Raw genomic sequence first — 18029 nt, forward strand, 5'->3', positions numbered from 1 at the left:
GGGCTTACCCACTCACTGTTTGATATCGGGTAGATAATACCCGCATCAAGAAGCTTGATGATTTCTGCCCGTACCACTTCTTTCATATTTGGATTGAGTCTTCTTTGTGGCAAGGCCCTGGGCCTATATTCATCCGTCACAAGAATCTTGTGGGTGTAAACAGATGGATTTATCCCTTTTATGTCAGCAATCTTCCAAGCAATCACTCTCTTGTGTTTCTTTAGCACATCCACCAAGCCATTCTTTTGGTCAACTGTCAAGTTTGAAGAGATGATGACTAGAAGTTGTGTACCCTCTCCCAAAAAGGCATACTCAAGGTGTTCAGGTAGTGTTTTCAACTCCAAATCCAGTGCTTCATCAGTTGACGGGATCAAACCTCTGTTCAATAGTCCATCACCCTGTTCGGACCCTGTTTCTTGACCAGACCCTGCATTTTCCTTAAAACTGTAGTCTGTTGACAAGATCCCCTTGCGTATATCCCGCAAGTGCACGGGTTTGTCGAAGTAATAATCCCGGGTGAGCGGGTATCGAATCCACAGGGAGTAGGGAATAAAAATACTTAATTCGATTCTTAGCTATGTAAAAGATCAATGATAATGAGTGTGACAATGATTCAATTCTCAACAGTAAAAGCAACAAGTAAGAGAGCAAAAGTGAAGAAGGGGGTAAGGCAATCGATAAAGATGGGGTACCCGGATAATGTTCCGCCTAGGATAATTGTTTCAAATGCAAGAACCCTCTATTATGCTTCCTAATCAATGCAATGGTGAGTCATGGAAATCCTTAATTACATAGTCCCAAATCTAAGGTCAACTATGCCTAACTCTATACATGTCCCGGAGGAGAAATCGAACAATCTCAACACCTCGCACTCACATAGAGTTGCAATGAGCTCTAGGGATTCCAAGTGATAAATCTCTTCCTTATTATAGACCTAACCCTTTGGTCTAGGTGGAAGGTCCCTAACCACAATTGAGCCCTAGATACTAAGATCATCTCAACGCTTCACTCCGTTGCACGCGCAACTAAGCCCCAGCGGAAGTTCATCCCTTAGGCCATTCACTCTATTATGACCACAAAGAACTCGAGGAACGGAGGTAGAATCTATCACGCCAGAGGGAAAAGGGGACGCTCCTGTACCTCTTGACTCACCCTCTAAACCCTCTCCAACCTAACTTCGTCTAACGCTCGTGGTGTGTCACTCACTTACAAGGTTACCAATAAGAACTCTCAACTCTAGTGTCACTCTAGGGGAAATGTTCATACAATCAAGCACTCAAGGTTGGAACTCACAATAAAAATCAATTTATTGAAAGCATAGTAAAGAGGTTCAAAGAAACAAATACATCCTAGGGTTCACAAAACCCGAGTACCCACAAGGGGTTTAGCTCTCCATGGAGATAAGTACAATCAAAGAAATAGAATGTAAAAGCAATGAATCCATAAAGAAACCCCCTCGATAGTCGTGTCGATGGTCTTGTGGAAAGTTCTCTACTCGTCGTCCAGGGATTCCCTCGTCCGGTATAGAATACGCCTCGATGGAAGCTCCTCTACCAACCTTCTTCCTAAGGAATGACGATGTCGGAGCCATAGAACCTCTCCAAAACCTTGGCCAATACCCCTCGAAACCCTAGCCGAAGGCCTCTTTCAAGTTGGGGAAAAGATGGAGAAAAGAATACTAAAATCGGGGCTGATTCGGCTTTAAATAGGGCTGGAATCGGGCGACTACACGGGCGTGGATGCTTCACGCGCCCGTGGTGAATTTCCACACGGGCGTGGATAATTTCCACATGCCCGTGTGGATCTTCTGAACTCCTATTTCTCGGCCGGCTGTAAACAGTGCTGCTACAGTACTTTCTACCATGTTGCTATAGTGCTCTGCTACAGTATCCAGCCTGAATAGCTTCCCGAATCCATATTTTCATCGGAGTAACACAAACGGGCACACGTTCACGTCGTGGATCACTTGCATCTTCAATGATAGGCACGTTGGTGAAGCTCTTGTTCTATGTGCATAAGTCAGAATGCTCGAGTGTGACTGCCTTTGTGCCCCTCCAAATGGATGTGCCAACTAGAATACGAGGAGGTTGGCACACACTCTAGCATCTCACACCCGACCTATGTCTTCGCGTTTGAACCTTAGCAAGACTTCCTCCAAAATCAGTGCATTGTGCTCCACATTGGCTTCTTTCCTTCATACTCGGCCTCACAACCCTGCTTGCACGAAAGTAACATAAAAACACACATATTAGTGTAAAAACCCGAGAAAAGTAATTCTCAACATAAGGAATGAACACTTCTGATTCATATCGCACAAGCACTTATCATCTGTACCATGGACATGAAGTTCAAAACATTCGGCATCATTTCCGAGAACTTCATGATGCCCAAACTGATGCTCCAAGTCAGATTCTTGTACATTTGCTAACATCTGGCACAGTCCGGCATGGTTCTCCAAGGTGGGATTCATGGTGGCAGACTGTAGGCCCTCGGTAGTCCAAAAAGACTGCTCAGTTGGTGGTTTGCTTCCTCCACTCAGTGATGGTGTTCCACTTTTCATGAAGGTTTCAAACACCGCATGCCAACAGTCACAAACATCAGATATGCTAGAATCCCCAGATAACAACAGTGTGCATAAATAGTTGTTTGGAGGTTGTGAAAATTGTTGCTGAGTGTGCCCATTAATCCAGCCATCAAATCTGTGTACACAGTCTTCCAACTTGATGTTCGGATTAGACATGTTATACTCACGAGACGAACCTGTCATGCACTGTACCTTGCAAAACCATAAAAGATAATATAAAGTTAAGACCAAAGGAAAAGAAAAATAATGATAAGAAATGAGTAAAGAATGAAATGGCTAGAGTAATAATCTAAAAGTTTCCTAGAATTCCTTAAAGGTCCCCGGCAACGGCGCCAAAAACTTGATTGCTTCCCCGCAAGTGTACGGGATCGCCAAGTAATACCTCGCGTGAAGACACGAGGATCATATTCCACGGGGCTAAGAATCTCCTATTACTCCTTCTCGAGCTATTATCTAGCCTAAGATCTCAAGTGATGGATTTTTACTCTACTAAATGTAATTAAAGCTAAAATGAGATTATGACCAAATTAGAGAGAACAAGCAATAAGCAAGCAAGAAAATCAATGAGATGCAAAGGCCTATGGATGAGGATACCCTTGACGGGTTATCATGCAACATGGATGATGATCTAAAGATGCAAGGGTAAAATGGACCATGAGATTAAAAGATTAGAACAACCCCAATTTCTCGGCGATTGAACCCTAATCCCTTACGAACATAGATAGGAATTTCATCCAAATCTACATTCCTATTATTGCATTGAGTATAAGGAAATCTCACTTAGGATTAAACCTACTCTTCTTCGGATTAAACCTACATGGAGGGCTACCAAACACCCGATTTCTCGGCGTGATGATACAAGCATCCCCTTTTAATCCATTCATTACCTAATACATGCGAGCAAGTTACATCTACATGCATCATTCATAAAAGAGCTACGGATTTCCCCCCTTAGTGTAGCACTTAGCATGGAAACAATGGATTAAATCTCAAAATTACCCAAACATGGAATTAACAAGTTGTCATTCAACATACATGATAAAACCCCCCAAGGTTAACCAACACCCGGTGGCCTTGGGAGTCTAGTGTGTCATCATCCCACAACAAGCAATACAAACAAGCAAAACATGAAACAAAAGCATAAATGACACTCCCTAGATGAAATGGTGGATGAGGAGGTGAAGAATGTGCCGAATGACGCTTTCCCCGCCAAAGGAGTGCCAAATGACGCTTCCTCTAGCCGCGGGTCTCCTTCCTTCAAATCATGGTAAATCTCCCGTTGAATGATGTTGCCTTCTTGCCTTGAGAGACTTGGACCTTGGGCTTGAATGATCTTCTAGCTTCCTTGCCCTTCTTCTCCTTATCAAGGTCACCCAAAATCTCCCAAGTGATCTCCCCAAAATCGGCCAAGAAAAAGTCCAGCCAAAAGTTCTCTTTTCTGCCCTAAAAGTTGGTATTTATACCCTCGAGGCATATGGGTCGTATGGGGGTCGTATAGCACTCAAAAAACCCTAGATTTATGATCAATACGGGGTGCATACGGCCTCCATATGGCCTTGTATACTGGGTAGTATGGAAATCTAGGCATACACTCCAAATCATTCCGCTGCTATAGTGCATATGGCCCCTATACTGGGTAGTATGGGGGTAGTATGAAATTCCTGTTTTCTTCTATTTTTGCCCAAATGATATCTTCTTGTTCTCCATTTCTTCCTTATTGCCCTACAAAGTAAATAATAGACGATTAAGCGCAAAACGGTCATTAAACCTCACAAAATACATGCAAAGTGAATACGATATATACATGAAAACATCTACATTTAGACACTTATCACCCTCTAAACCCTAGCCGCAGTCCTCTGTCAAGTTGGGGAAAGAATGGAGAAAAGAATGCTAAAATCGGGGCTAAATCGGCTTTTAAAGGGCTGGAATCGGGAATCCACACGCCCCCGTGGATATTCCACACGGGCTTGTGGAATTTCCACACACCCATGTGGCTTCTTTGGCCAACTCCTTCTTCGGATGGCTGTGAACAGTACCTACTATAGTATTTTGCTACAGTGTCCTGCTACAATACCGGTCCAGAAGACTCCCGAAACCATGCTTTCATTGAGGTAACGTAAATGGGCACACGTTTAGATTGTAGATCGCTTTGCTTCTTCAATGAACGGCCTCATTGGTGGAGATCTTATTACACATGCACAACCAAAATACTTAGAATGTGACTGCCTTTGTTCCCCGCCAAATCATTGTTCTAGCTTGAACACAAGGAGGTTGGCACACATTCTAGCATCTTGAACCCGACTTATGTCTTCGCATTTGAACCTTCTCAAGATTTCCTTCAAATGGTGCACTCACGAGCTACATTGGCTTCTTTCTCTAAGATTCGGCTTCACAATCCTATATGCATGAAAGTAACATAAATACACACATATTAGTGTTAAAACCCGATAAAAGTAATGCTCATCATAAGGAAAGAACACTTCGCATTCTTATCACACAAGCACTTATCAAATGGCATGACAAGCATATTAAGAATCTGAAAGAATTCAAAGTCGGTAACCAAGTGTTGTTGTTCAATTCTTTCCTACGGATATTTCTGAGGAAACTCAAGTCTAGATGGTTCGGGCCTTATACTGTAACCGAAGTATCACCTCATGGTGTTGTTGGAATTTTCACACGGGCGTGTGAAACACTTTGAAAAAATTCTCGGGTGGACAGAGAAGCCACGGGGGTGTGTGGATGCCCCTGTGGGTCGGGCACATAGGAGTGGGTAATTTCCACATGCCCATGTGGATGCATCAAGAGAGGCGCATGTGAAAGCCCCTGAGAAGCTCCCCTGTTGAGTCACACGGGCCTGGGTAATTTCCACACGCCCGTGTGGATACATTGAATGCCAAGAGGCGTGGCTTTCCTTTAAAACCTATTCACGTTTCTTCATCTTTTCACTCCCAAACACTCAAAGAACGCATCCTTTCCCTCTCCCAACTTCTCACCGTCAAATTAGATGGATTTTGTTTGAGTTTTCCGGCCATTTTTATGGTTTTCATTCTTATTTCATCGATAAAACATCATTCCCTCTTTCTTCACTAAATTTTTATTTATTTTGGTTAAATCTGGTGATTGCGGTTTTAATTACATGTTAAATTGTTGGTGCATGCTTTAGAATGATTTTATAATGATTTTTATGATGTATTTCTTGGATTTTTGCAAAGTGGCGATTCGGTTTTCACACCCCATGGATCCACATAGGGTGTGGAATTTCCACATGGCCATGTGGATTTCTGCAGTATTGAAGCCTTCAGTTCCTTTGATCCATTTTCTTTTCAATTCTTACAGATATGGCTCCTATAACAAATATCCAGAAAGCAGCCGATAAACGTCCTAGAGAGGACTTCCTTGAGCCAGAGCATATGGAGTTTGCGATTCCCATGTTTAGGCTTGGTTTGAGCGACTGTCGAAACTTAAGTTCGGTCATACACGATTGCTGGACTTGAGTGCAAACACGGAGATTCAGTTGGCAGATGATATGGGAAATGAGGTAGAGCAGTTGTTTGTCGTGGGGAGTTGGCGCCGATTATTGCTTATTCGGGAGTTGGCGATTCGAACGCTCACACTGGAGGTCCTCACGTTGCAGCTGTTTCTCGAGCATCAACATTATCTAGTTTAGATCATTTGGACAACACTTCAGCATGAGCTTCTCCTAGTTTCGGTCTGGCTGGGATTGTATGATGACGCCTTCACTGATACAGAGGAGTATGCATAGTTACCGACAGACTATCCTAGCAGTTTGACTCCGCAAAGAGCTTATAGAGCATTCTGTGGACAAGGTTTGTATGAGCGAGGAGTGTCCAAGGCTACGTGCCTGTCTGGGCCGAGCCATAGATGCATACATGCCGTTCTCAGCTGGTAAGTGAGTGGCCAAGGCGATAGCACCGCAGTTCTGAGCAGACAGAAGTTATTATATCTATACTCCATGGTGTAGAGTGAGCTAATTCACTTGGTATATATCATGGCAAAGTATCTGAGACAGCAAGGTTAGTACGTGAGAGTAGGGGTAATCTTCTTGGGTCCGTACAATACCAGACAGATCATGGGGATGGGTCTCTTAGAGACTGAGGCACCACCTACAGCACAGGAGCCATCTCTAGTACGCATGTTTTGTCCATCTCGAGCCTATGATTGTTTTGAGAGACTCGAGAGTGCTGTAGGGGTACTACGGGCAAAGATTGCTGAGATTCGCATGACACAAGTCGTGAACCACACAGAGGTTATGGCGCGTCTCGACATGCTACAGTAGATCCTAGAGCGAGACGCGACATCACCTTTTGTGATGAGACCCCGCACTCCTCAGGTATCCCCAGCACCACCATCACCAGCAGCAGCAACACCAACATCTTCACCAGTTCCACCTAGTTCAGCACCAGCAACAGCAGATGAGGCAGCAGCAGATACCGAAGCTTGATGCATCTTTACTTTTCTTTATTCTTGTTTTTTGTATTTCATTCCTGCATTATATTTTGGACTTGGATTACTCAGAAAGGATCTTCCTTCTGATTTTATCTTTTATTTCCATTTGTCTCAAGTTGTATTTCATTACTTTACCTTTATATACTCGAGTTTATTTTTGTTTTTGTTGAGCTTCACTGAGCTACCTTGTGTGTACATGCATATGCTCTTGTGAGTATAGAATTTGAGGAATAGTCATGGACACGGCCATATGGCCGTGTGTGCTCTACAACCCATTGGGACTCAACTCTCGATGAATATAGCTCTATCAAATGTACTATTAGGAGTTTAAGGGACTATTGTTTCAATTGCCCACCTCCACATATATTTTTGATTGCTTTATCATTTATTGAGCTTGCATGAATACATTAAAGGCAATGCACATCTTAAGTGTGTGTGTGGGAAGGGGAGTTCACATTACACATGTTCTATAATCATGCTTTTATTGTACATGCTCATGTAGCCAGTGGTAGTTGACCTTAGTTACAACGGTCATATTATTAAGTTTAGGAAAATTTTAAAAATTGAATGTTCTCATGTTCTAGTTTTACTTGAATGTTTAGGAATTTTTGCCCGATTGACACTTTGTTGCACTACTCATTCATTAAACCTTGTGGAAACTCAGGTTTGACATTTAAGGGACTCGTTTTAGTTTGTTTCTTACTCTAGTATCTTTTTTTTAAAAGAAAGTTGAATGGATTAAAAAAAAGTTATGTTTGTGCATTGGGGGTAGAAAAAGCTACCACCTATGAAATATGAAGCTACTCTGATAAGTCAGATAGTAGTTATGCCCTAATGAGTGAAAGAGCTATCTCATGGGATGAGTGAAAGCTACCACCCTGGTAGAAAGAGCTACCACCTTGAAAGTGTGAAAGCCACCTTTGTGGCCGCTTAGGAAAGGGCTACCTTAGAGGATGTGTTAAGCTACTATCTTCTCTTTTATTTTTGTACATAAATAACTCCTGTATACTTCAAGCTTTGAGGAGTATACCTTGGGTTGACTTGAATGAGTCTACTCACACTTACAAGATATCGGGTTTGTTATCCTTTTTCATTCCAGTTTTTAGCTAGAGCATTGATTTTGCTTATTCGGTGTTGAAAATTTTCCTTTCTTGTAGAATGCTTCTATTGCATGCTTTGGTAAACCTAAGGCCAAGCACTTTCAATTTTCCTTCTTATATGCTTGAATGTTTTATTTTGCTTGAGGACAAGCAAAAGCTTAAGTGTAGGGGAGTTTGATAAGTGCTTGTGTATTAGTAATACGAAGTATTCTTTTCTGACATTGAGCATTACTTTTCTCAGATTTTATTGCTTATACATGTGAATTTGTGTTCTTTTGTGCATATAGGGTTATGGAGACAATAGTGGAATAAAGGAGACAGAAGTAGATAGTGGATGCACTTTGTTGATAGAATCTTGAAGTGAACAAATACGGAGACACAAGTTGTGCCCAAAGACACGTGATTGTGTGCCAACCTCCATTTTGCTTAAGCAAATACATAATTTGGAGGGGTACAAAGGTAGTCACATTCGCGTGTTCCGACTTGTGCATCATTAGCAAGACCTTTATCAATATGACGTTTATTGAAGACCCAATGCGATCTACCGAATGGATGTGTGCCCATTCATGTGACATCGATGAAGAGTGTGGAATCGGGAGTATTTTGGGAAAAGTACTGTAGTAGTTTTATTGTAGCAAATCACTATAGCAAAAGTATTGTAGCAGTTACTGTTCACAAATCGTAGAAATTCATTTCCTGGAGATACACACGGGCGTGTGGAAATTCTACATGCCCGTGTGGATGCCCGATTCCAGCCATATTTAAGTCGCGATTTCAGCCGTTTTAACGGATCTTTTGCTCATCTTTTTCTCATCTTTGGGGACGCTCGTGGCTATGGTTTGGAGATGCTATGGCAAGGCGTTTGGAGTGGCTTTATGTCCTTTAACTCCACGTTCCTTCGGAAGATAGTTATTGGAGGAGCTGATAAGTGCTTGAGTGAACATGTTTTTATGCTTGTTTTACATACATTGAGCATCATATTTTATACGGTTTATGTCTCATTTCGTGTATTGGGTGTTCTTTTATGCATATAGGTTGTGAAGGCATTGGGATTTCAAAAGGGAGCGAAGATAGGCTATTATGGCATAATATTGGGAGTTCTTGTACAAATCAAGTTAGAAGAAACAAGAGGAGTTCGTGTATGAGGAGATGTGTGCCAACTTCCATAGTTTTTGCAAGCCAAGTTATTAATGGAAGGGCACAAAGGCAGCCATGTCTCCACATTCCTCCTCTTTGTAAAGATTTCAAGACCTTTCAAGACGCATTGATGAAGGAAAAGCCGTATAGCCTACCATATGATCGTGTGCCCGATCGTGTGGCCTTAAGAGGAGAATGTTTATTATTACTGTAGCGGAATTACTGTAGCAGAATAACTGTAGCAGAATTACTGTTTACGCGCCCGCGCGGAAATTCCGCGCGACCGCGTGGAAATTCCTGCAGCCCACGCGGGCGCGTGGGGGCACGTGACAGACGCGTTGTGAGGCTATAAATACACCTTTTGGCCGATTCTAAAAGGACTTTTTTGCGGAGCTTTGAGCATAGACATTGAGGGAGAGACGGCTAGGGTTTGAGGAGAAGGTCTTCGCCGATTGATAGGGAGTTCTTCACCAACTTTGATAGATTCCTTCGACGTCATAGCATTTTTGGGGAGCCATTGGCAACCTAGCTCGGAGAGGAATCCTTCAAGACGTAGAACTACCAATCAAGGCCAATCCGTCGCGAGTCGAGGGGTTTTCTCTATGGGTTTTATTGCTTTTTATTGTATTCATTATTGTTTTGTAACTAGGCCCATGGAGGGCTAAACCTTAGTAGGTATTTGGGCATGTGAACCCTAAGATTTATATTTTTGGATTGATTCTCTTAATGTTTCTAGTTAATCCGAGTTGTCTTGAGTTTTAATCTTGTGATTCAATTGCTTGCTAGTGTTGTTAATCCTTGTGGTTGATTTACATTGCATGATTTAATACTTTAATGTGTGAGGTCTCCATTAGAGTTAGATTTCCAAGATTAAAGAGGGTTGAGAGCGTGAGCCTTGAGATGGAGGAATGTCCCCTTTCCCTTTCGATTGAGTGTTTCCTATCTCCGTATTCCATATTCTCTTTGCAACCATATTTGGTGTGAGGCGTGAGATTGCTCGATTTCTCCGCGGGACCTTGTAGGGGGTTAGGATCCTTCGCCGGGGAATTAGGGGTTGGATCTACATTTAGGAATCGGTTTCACTCTTAGGTTTCCTTAGAGCATATTGCGGTCATATGGGGTGTGAAGTGTTGAGATTGGTCGATTTCTCCACGGGACCTTGTAGGGGACTAGTGCCTTTTGCTTGGAGACAAGGATTGGTTATCGTTGGACTACCTCGACTCATTAGACTCGATTATAGAGCATTTAGTGAATCTTGAGCTTTAAAGAAGATCTTAGGGGGATCATTGCCCGAATACCTCATCCTTAGTGATTGAGACTCTTCTACTTTATTTCTTGCATACTTGTTTGCTTTGCTTGCAATTAGTTCACTCCATTATATTAACTGATTCCGACTAGATAATTGAGAAGTGGTTATTACTAGTACTTCCGTTCCCTGTGGATTCGACTACCCGACTCACCGGGTAATTATTACTTCGACACCCGTACACTTGCGGTTTACGCACGCATATTCGGACGTGTCAGGAGCTTTCATCGGCATCAATTTGGTGAGGTGTGCACTGGGTTTGACGAGGGAACCTTTGGAGAAGACGAGATTACTCCACAAGACCATTAATACAAACTACAAATTACTTATGGGTTGCATGTTTTTACTTTTGATTTCATTATTGATTGTATCTTGCTCCATGGAGAGCTAAACCCCTAGTGGGTGCTTGGACTTGTAAACCCTAGGATGATTTTGTTTCATTGACCTTTTATTATGTTTTCTCTAATTGATGTTTTAATTGAGTTCCAATCTTAAATGCTTGTTGAATTGATTTTCCCTTAGAGTGACAATAGGGTTGAGAATCTATATTGGTTATCCTTCTGAGTGAGTGACACACTATGAGATTTAGACAAAGCAAGATTGGAGAGGGTTGAGAGGGTGAATCGAGAGGTAGCGGAGCATCCCCTTTTCCTTCCGGTGTGATTTATCCTATCTTGGTGTTCCAAGAGTTCTTTGCGGTCACAATAGAGTGAAGTGCTAATAGAGGAACTCTGCTAGGGCTTAGTTGCCAAGCCACAGAGTGAAGCATTGAAGTAATCCTTGATGCTGGGGCTTAATTGTAACTAGGTGTCTTTTGCCTGGACCAAAGGGATATTAGGGAATAGGGTTTATCACTTAGAGTCCCTAGATCTTTAAGCAACCCTACACGGTGTGAGGTGTTGAGATTGAGCGATTTCTCCGCCGAGGTATAGTGGAGGGTTAGTTATGGTTGACCTTAGGTTTGGGACCATGTATTTTAGGATTTCCACGACTCATTAAGTATCGGTTAAGAGACATAACGGTTGGTCTTGCACTTGAAACAATAGTTCTAGGGGGAGCAATGTCCGGGTGCCCCATTTTCTATCGATTGCCTTTACTATCATTTTATTGCATCTCTCTCTCTCTCTTGTTTACTTTATTTTTATTTGCATTGATATTGTTCTCACCACTATTGATTCAACTTCACCATAGTTAAATAGCAATTCTTGTGTTTCTGATCAGAATTCACTATGGATACGACTACCCACTCAACAGGGTACTGTTATTACTTCAACAACCCATGCACTTCCGATACATACGCAAAGGGGTGTGTCAACACAAATATACATGAATAAGCCATGAAATAAGGTTGGATCTATCTTTAGGAATCGGTTTTACTCTTAGATATACCTAGAGCTTATTGCAGTCATATGGGGTGTGAGGCGTTGAGATTGAGCGATTTCTCCATCGGGACCTTGTAGGGGACTAGTGCTGGTTGCTTGGAGACAAGGACCGGTTGTTCTTGGATTACCTTAACTCATTAGATTTGGTTTAGAAGCATTAAGAAAGTCTTGGACTTCATGTAAGATCACAAGAGGAGCATTGCCCGGGTACCTCATCATTATTGATTGAGATCTCCCTCCACTTTACCCTTGTATATTCGTTACTAGTATTCATTTATTTGCACATTAGATCACCACACCCTCGCATTTATCATTAGGCTAGATAGTAGAGAAGACGTTAGTACTTGTAGCGTTGTTCCCTATAGATTTAACTACCCGACTCACCGGGTACTTTATTACGTCGACACCCGTGCACTTGCAGTTTACACGCAACTAGGGCGCGTGTCAATCATCGCAAAAATAATTCTTTAAATCACTAAAGAACTTTTTCTTTTGTTGGAAAGTGAGGCTTTGCATAAGAACTTTCCCGAATAAGTAATTTTCAAAATCTGTGAACCATGGAGTATCGCCTGATGCCGAACTCTGGACGGAATTCAAGTGTTCCTCGGGAAAGAAATTGTTAATTTCTCTATTTCATGGTTATTGTCCTTCATAACCCTCTAATCAAGACAAATGATCTGTGACCATATTTTCGGTAGCCCTTTATCTTTTATCTCCATATCAAACTCTTGGAAAAGTAAAATCCATCGGATCAACCTCGGTTTAGCATCATCCTTATTCATGAGATAACGAAGTGCCTAGTGATCGGTAAATACAATGACGCTAGATAAGATGAGGTATGGTCTAAACTTGTCAAAAGTAAACACCACTGCTAATGATTCGTTTTTTGTAGTTGTATAGTTCTCTTGAGCACTTGTGAGAGTCTTACTAGCATAGTATATTGGTTGGAACTGTTTTCCCTTCCTCTACCCCAAAATTGCTCCAATAGCATAATCACTCGCATTGCATATGAGCTTGAATGCTTCTTTCCAATTTCGGTGTGATCAAAATCTGTGCTTGCACTAATTTCTCTTTCAACAAATTAAAAGAAACCAAATAATCATTCCAAAAATCAAAGAGAGCCTTCTTTTCAAGGAGTTTTATCAGCGGGCAAGTGATTATCGAAAAATCCTTGATGGACCTCCTGTAGAAACCTGCATGCCCCAAGAAACTACAAACTCTTTTCACATTTGTAGGCAAAGGGAATTTTTCTATGACTTCAATCTTTGCCTTGTCTACCTCTATCCACACTTGGAAAATCTTATGACTAAGGACAATGCCTTCTTGGACCATAAAGTGACACTTCTCCTAATTAAGAACAAGATTTGTCTCCTCACATCTCACAAACAATCTCTCCAAATTTCTTAAACAAATGTCAAAGGAGTCTCCATACGCTGAAAAATCATCCATGAACACCTCCAAGATGTCCTCTAGGATATTATCAAAAATAGCAGTCATGCAGCATTGGAATGCCGCTGGTGCGTTGCACAACCTAAAAGGCATTCTTTTATAAGCAAAAGTACCATAGGGACAAGTAAATGTTGTTTTCTCTTGATCTTATGGAGCTATAGGAATCTGAAAATTTCCTGACATACCATCAAGGAAGCAATAAAACTAATGTCTAGCCAATCGTTCCAACATCTGGTCAATAAACAGCAACAAAAAATGATCCTTTCGAGTTGCATCATTTAACCTTCTGTAATCAATGCAGATATGCCAACCTGTAACCGTCCTGGTCAGAATTAATTCATTACTTTCATTTCTCACCACTATCATTCCTCCTTTCTTTGGGACTACTTGAGTTTCGCTCACCGAAGCACTATCGGAGATGGGGTAAATGATTTCTGCATCCAAAAGTTTTACCACCTATGCCTTGACAACTTCCTTCATGTTTAGGTTCAATTTCCTCTGTGGTTCGGTCACTGACTTGTAATTGTCCTCCATTAGAATTTTATGAGTGTAGAAGGAAGGATTAATGCCCTTTATGTCCAAAATTTTCCAAGCAATGGCATATTTATGTCTCTTCAACATATCCACTAACTTGTCCTTCTGAGATGTAATGAGGTTTGAAGCTACAATGACAGGGAGCTTTGACCCTTCTGCCAGAAAAGTATATTCCAAATTTGCGAGCAAAGCTTTGATATCCAAATCGGCTGGTTCATCAATGGATGGTCACAACATACCCTCCTTTAGTCTATCAATCTCCTCGAACTATGCTGATTCTTGTTAATGGTATCTTTCGAACTGTCTTCTAGTACTTGTTGGTTTGAATGATCTTCAATGATTTCCACATTTTCTGCCTCACAAATTTGTCAGACTTCACTAAAAACTCTCAATGAGAAAATGTTATGCCTTTGCGCTTGACTAAGTGATTCAAACTGAGCAAGGACACTTTAAAAGTTCTTTACCTGATGATCATTCACAAATGATGATGCCGAACTTTCAAAGTGCTCTAACACACTAACTAGCTCACAATTCTGCTCATGAACATTATTGATGTGATCATTAACTGATTCTCCTATAGAGAAGCTAATCCTGGATTGCCCTTGCATGAAATAACATGAAATGACTTGCATTGCAAACAACTACATTTTAAGTTCTATATTCTCAACCATTATCATGATCATATCAAATAATTCTATTGTATTGATCATCTTCCCTGTTTCCTACAAATAAAGAAAGAAAAACAAATTAGAGTGATGGAAGAATAAGAAAGTATGAAATAGAACAAGTGATGAATAGCTAAAATAGCAAAGTGCAAAATGCTTTGAAAACGCACATTCCCCGGCAACAACGTCAAAAACCTGACACACCCCTTGCGTGTGTACCGCAAGTGCATGGGTCATCGAAATAATAAAATACCATGGTGAATGGGTAGTCGAATCCACAAGGAATAGTTGCTCGAAAACACAGGTATTGCTACTTAATTATAGTGAAAACCAAGTTGTGATGTTGATTCAAATTGTCAATGCAAATAAAAGTAAAAAGAAAAGAGAACAAGCAAAAGGAATAAGGAGAGGCAATCAATAGTAAAATGGGGTACCCAGTCAATGCTCACCCTAGAACTATTGTTTAAGTGGAAGACTAGTATTATACCTCGTAATTGAAGTTTAATAAGTCATGAAAACTCAAAGACACATGGTCCCAAACCTAAGGTCAACCGTGACTAACCCGTACACTATGCCCTGGCGAAAAGGGATACTCTCAATGCCTCACACTGTTTAAGGTTGCTTGAAGCTCTAGGGTTTCCATGTGATAAACCCTATTCCCTAATATAGATCTAACCCTTTGGTGCAGGCGAAAGACCCGTAGTCACAATTAAGCCCCAGTTCTAAGGATTACTTCAACACTTCACTCTGTTGCTCACGCAACTAAGCCCCAGTGGAGTTTGTCTCTTAGCACATCACTCTATCATGGCCACAAAGAACTCTTAGAACATGGAGGTAGGATAAATCACATTAGAAGGAAAAGGGGGCGTTCCACTACCTCTCGACTAACCCTCTCTACCCTCTTCAGCCTTGCTTTGTCTAATCCTAATGAAGTGTCACTCATTCACAAGGATTACCAAGATAGATTCTCGACCCTAATGTCACTCTAATGGAAAAATCAATTCAACAAGCATTCAAAGTTGAAACTCAATTAAAATATCAATTAAAGAAGCATAATAAGAGTTAATGAAACCAAATCATCCTAGGGTTTACAAGTCCAAGCACCCACTAGGGGTTTAGCACTCCATGGAGCAATACAAAAGAAAATATGAAATCAAGGATAAGTACAAGCAATCCATAGAGAAAACCCCTTTGTAGCCCGTATCGATGGTCTTGCGGAGCTGCCTCGTCTTCTCCAAAGGATCCCTTATCAAGCATAGGGCACATCTAACCGAATCGATGCCGATGAAAGCTCCCCCAATAGCTTTCTTCCAAAGGAACTCGATGTCGAATGCCATAGAACCTCTCCAAAAACCTAGCCAAAAGGCTCTCCAAACGCTAGCCGCCTCTCCCCAAAAGATAGGGAAAAGATAGGAAGAAGATCCCCAAATAAAACTATCAAAGCAGTCTTTATAGGGCTAGAATTGAGCATTCACAGGGTGTGTGAAATTTCCACACGGCCGTGAGGATATCTAGATCTTCATTTCCTGCGCGCTATGAACAGTAACTGCTACAATACTTTGCCTAAATGCTCCCGAATCCACTCTTTTCATCGAGGCCACATGAATGGGTACACATCAATGTGGTAGATCATGGCGTGTCTTAAATGAAATCATATTGACTAAGCTATTGATAATATTGCACAAGTCAGAACATGTGAGTGTGACTGCCTTTGTGCCCTTCCAGTTTGTGTATTCACTTAAGCACAACGGAGGTTGACACACACCCACATGTCTTTGATCACAACTTGTGTCTTCACGTTTGTTCAATCTAAGAACTTGATTAACAATTGCGTCCATGATCTACTTTTGCTAACTTTCTTCCAAACTTGTCTCCACAACCCTAAATTCACAAAAGAACACAAATACACATGAATGACCCATAAAATCTTATAAAAGTATGCTCAATGTAAGAAAGTATACTTCGTATTACATAGACACATGCATTTATCACGCGGCTAAGGATCTCTCCTTGCGAAGAACTTCAAGGAGTTCCCGCAAATGCTCCAGATGGTCCTTAGGATTAGCACTATAAACTAAAATATGATCAAAATATACAACAACACATTTGCCAATAAATGGCCTTAAACCCTGGTTCATCACCATTATAAAGGTGCTAGGTGCATTAGATAACCGGAAGGGCATCACCAGCCGTTTATAGAGCCCTTCACGTGTCCTGAATTCCATCTTCCACTCATCACCGGGCCTCACCCAAATATGGTTATACCCACTCTTCAAATCCAACTTGGCAAACATGGCCGCTCCACTCAATTGATCAAGCAAGTCATCAAGAATGGGAATAGAGAATCTATACCTAACCATAATCTTATTGATGGCTCAGCTATCCACGCATATCCTCAAGGAACCATCCGTCTTAGGTGTGAGAAGGGCCGGAATTGCACAAGGGCTTAAACTCTCACGAATATGCCATTTCACCATGATAAGTGCTTGTGTATTAGTAATACGAAGTATTCTTTTCTTACGATGAGTATTACATGTTACCAACCTTCCTGCGCTAAAGCAATTACATGGTTTGGAGGGCACAAAGGTAGTCACATTTGCGTATTCTGGCTTATACAATGTTAGCAAGATCATCACCAATATGGCATTTTATTAAAGAAGCGATGCGATCTACGGCATTGCCGTGTGCCCATTTATTTTGCCTCGATGAAAAGTGTGTATTCGGGAGTATTTTGGGGGAGTATTGTAGCAGGTTAATGCAGCAAAATCAATATAGTAATTTATTGTAGTAGTTACTGTTCACAACCCACAGAAAATCAGATTTCTAGAAATCCACACGGGCGTGTGAAAATTTTACACGCCCTTGTGGATGCCCAATTCAAGCCCTTCATAAAGTCGTGACTTGTACCAATTTGGGGATCCATCCTTCACTTTTTTTCAATCTTTTCTCCATATTTTGAGAGGCTTGCGGCTTGGGTTTAGAGGGCTTGCAAGGCTTTTGGAGTGGTTTCATAGTTTTGACACCGCATTTCTCTTGGAAGATAGTTATTGGGGGAGCTTTCGTTGGCACCGATCCAGCGAGGTGTGCCCTAGGCTTGACAATGGGACCTTTGGACAGGACGAGGCTACTCCACAAGATCATCGACACGAATACTTTCGATTTCATTATTAATTATACCTTGCTCCATGAAGAGCTAAACCCCCTAGTGGGTACTTGGACTTGTAAACCATAGGATGTTATTATTTCATTAACCTTTGATTATGTTTTCCTTAATTGATGTCTTTAATTGAATTCCAATCTTGAATGCTGGTTGAATGATTTCTCCGTTAGAGTGACACTAGGATTGAGAGTCTATCTTGGTAGCCTTTGTGGATGAGTGACACACTATAAGGGTTAGACAAT

Source organism: Dioscorea cayenensis, chromosome 15 (genome assembly GCF_009730915.1).
Source record: "Dioscorea cayenensis subsp. rotundata cultivar TDr96_F1 chromosome 15, TDr96_F1_v2_PseudoChromosome.rev07_lg8_w22 25.fasta, whole genome shotgun sequence".
NCBI lineage: Eukaryota > Viridiplantae > Streptophyta > Magnoliopsida > Dioscoreales > Dioscoreaceae > Dioscorea > Dioscorea cayenensis.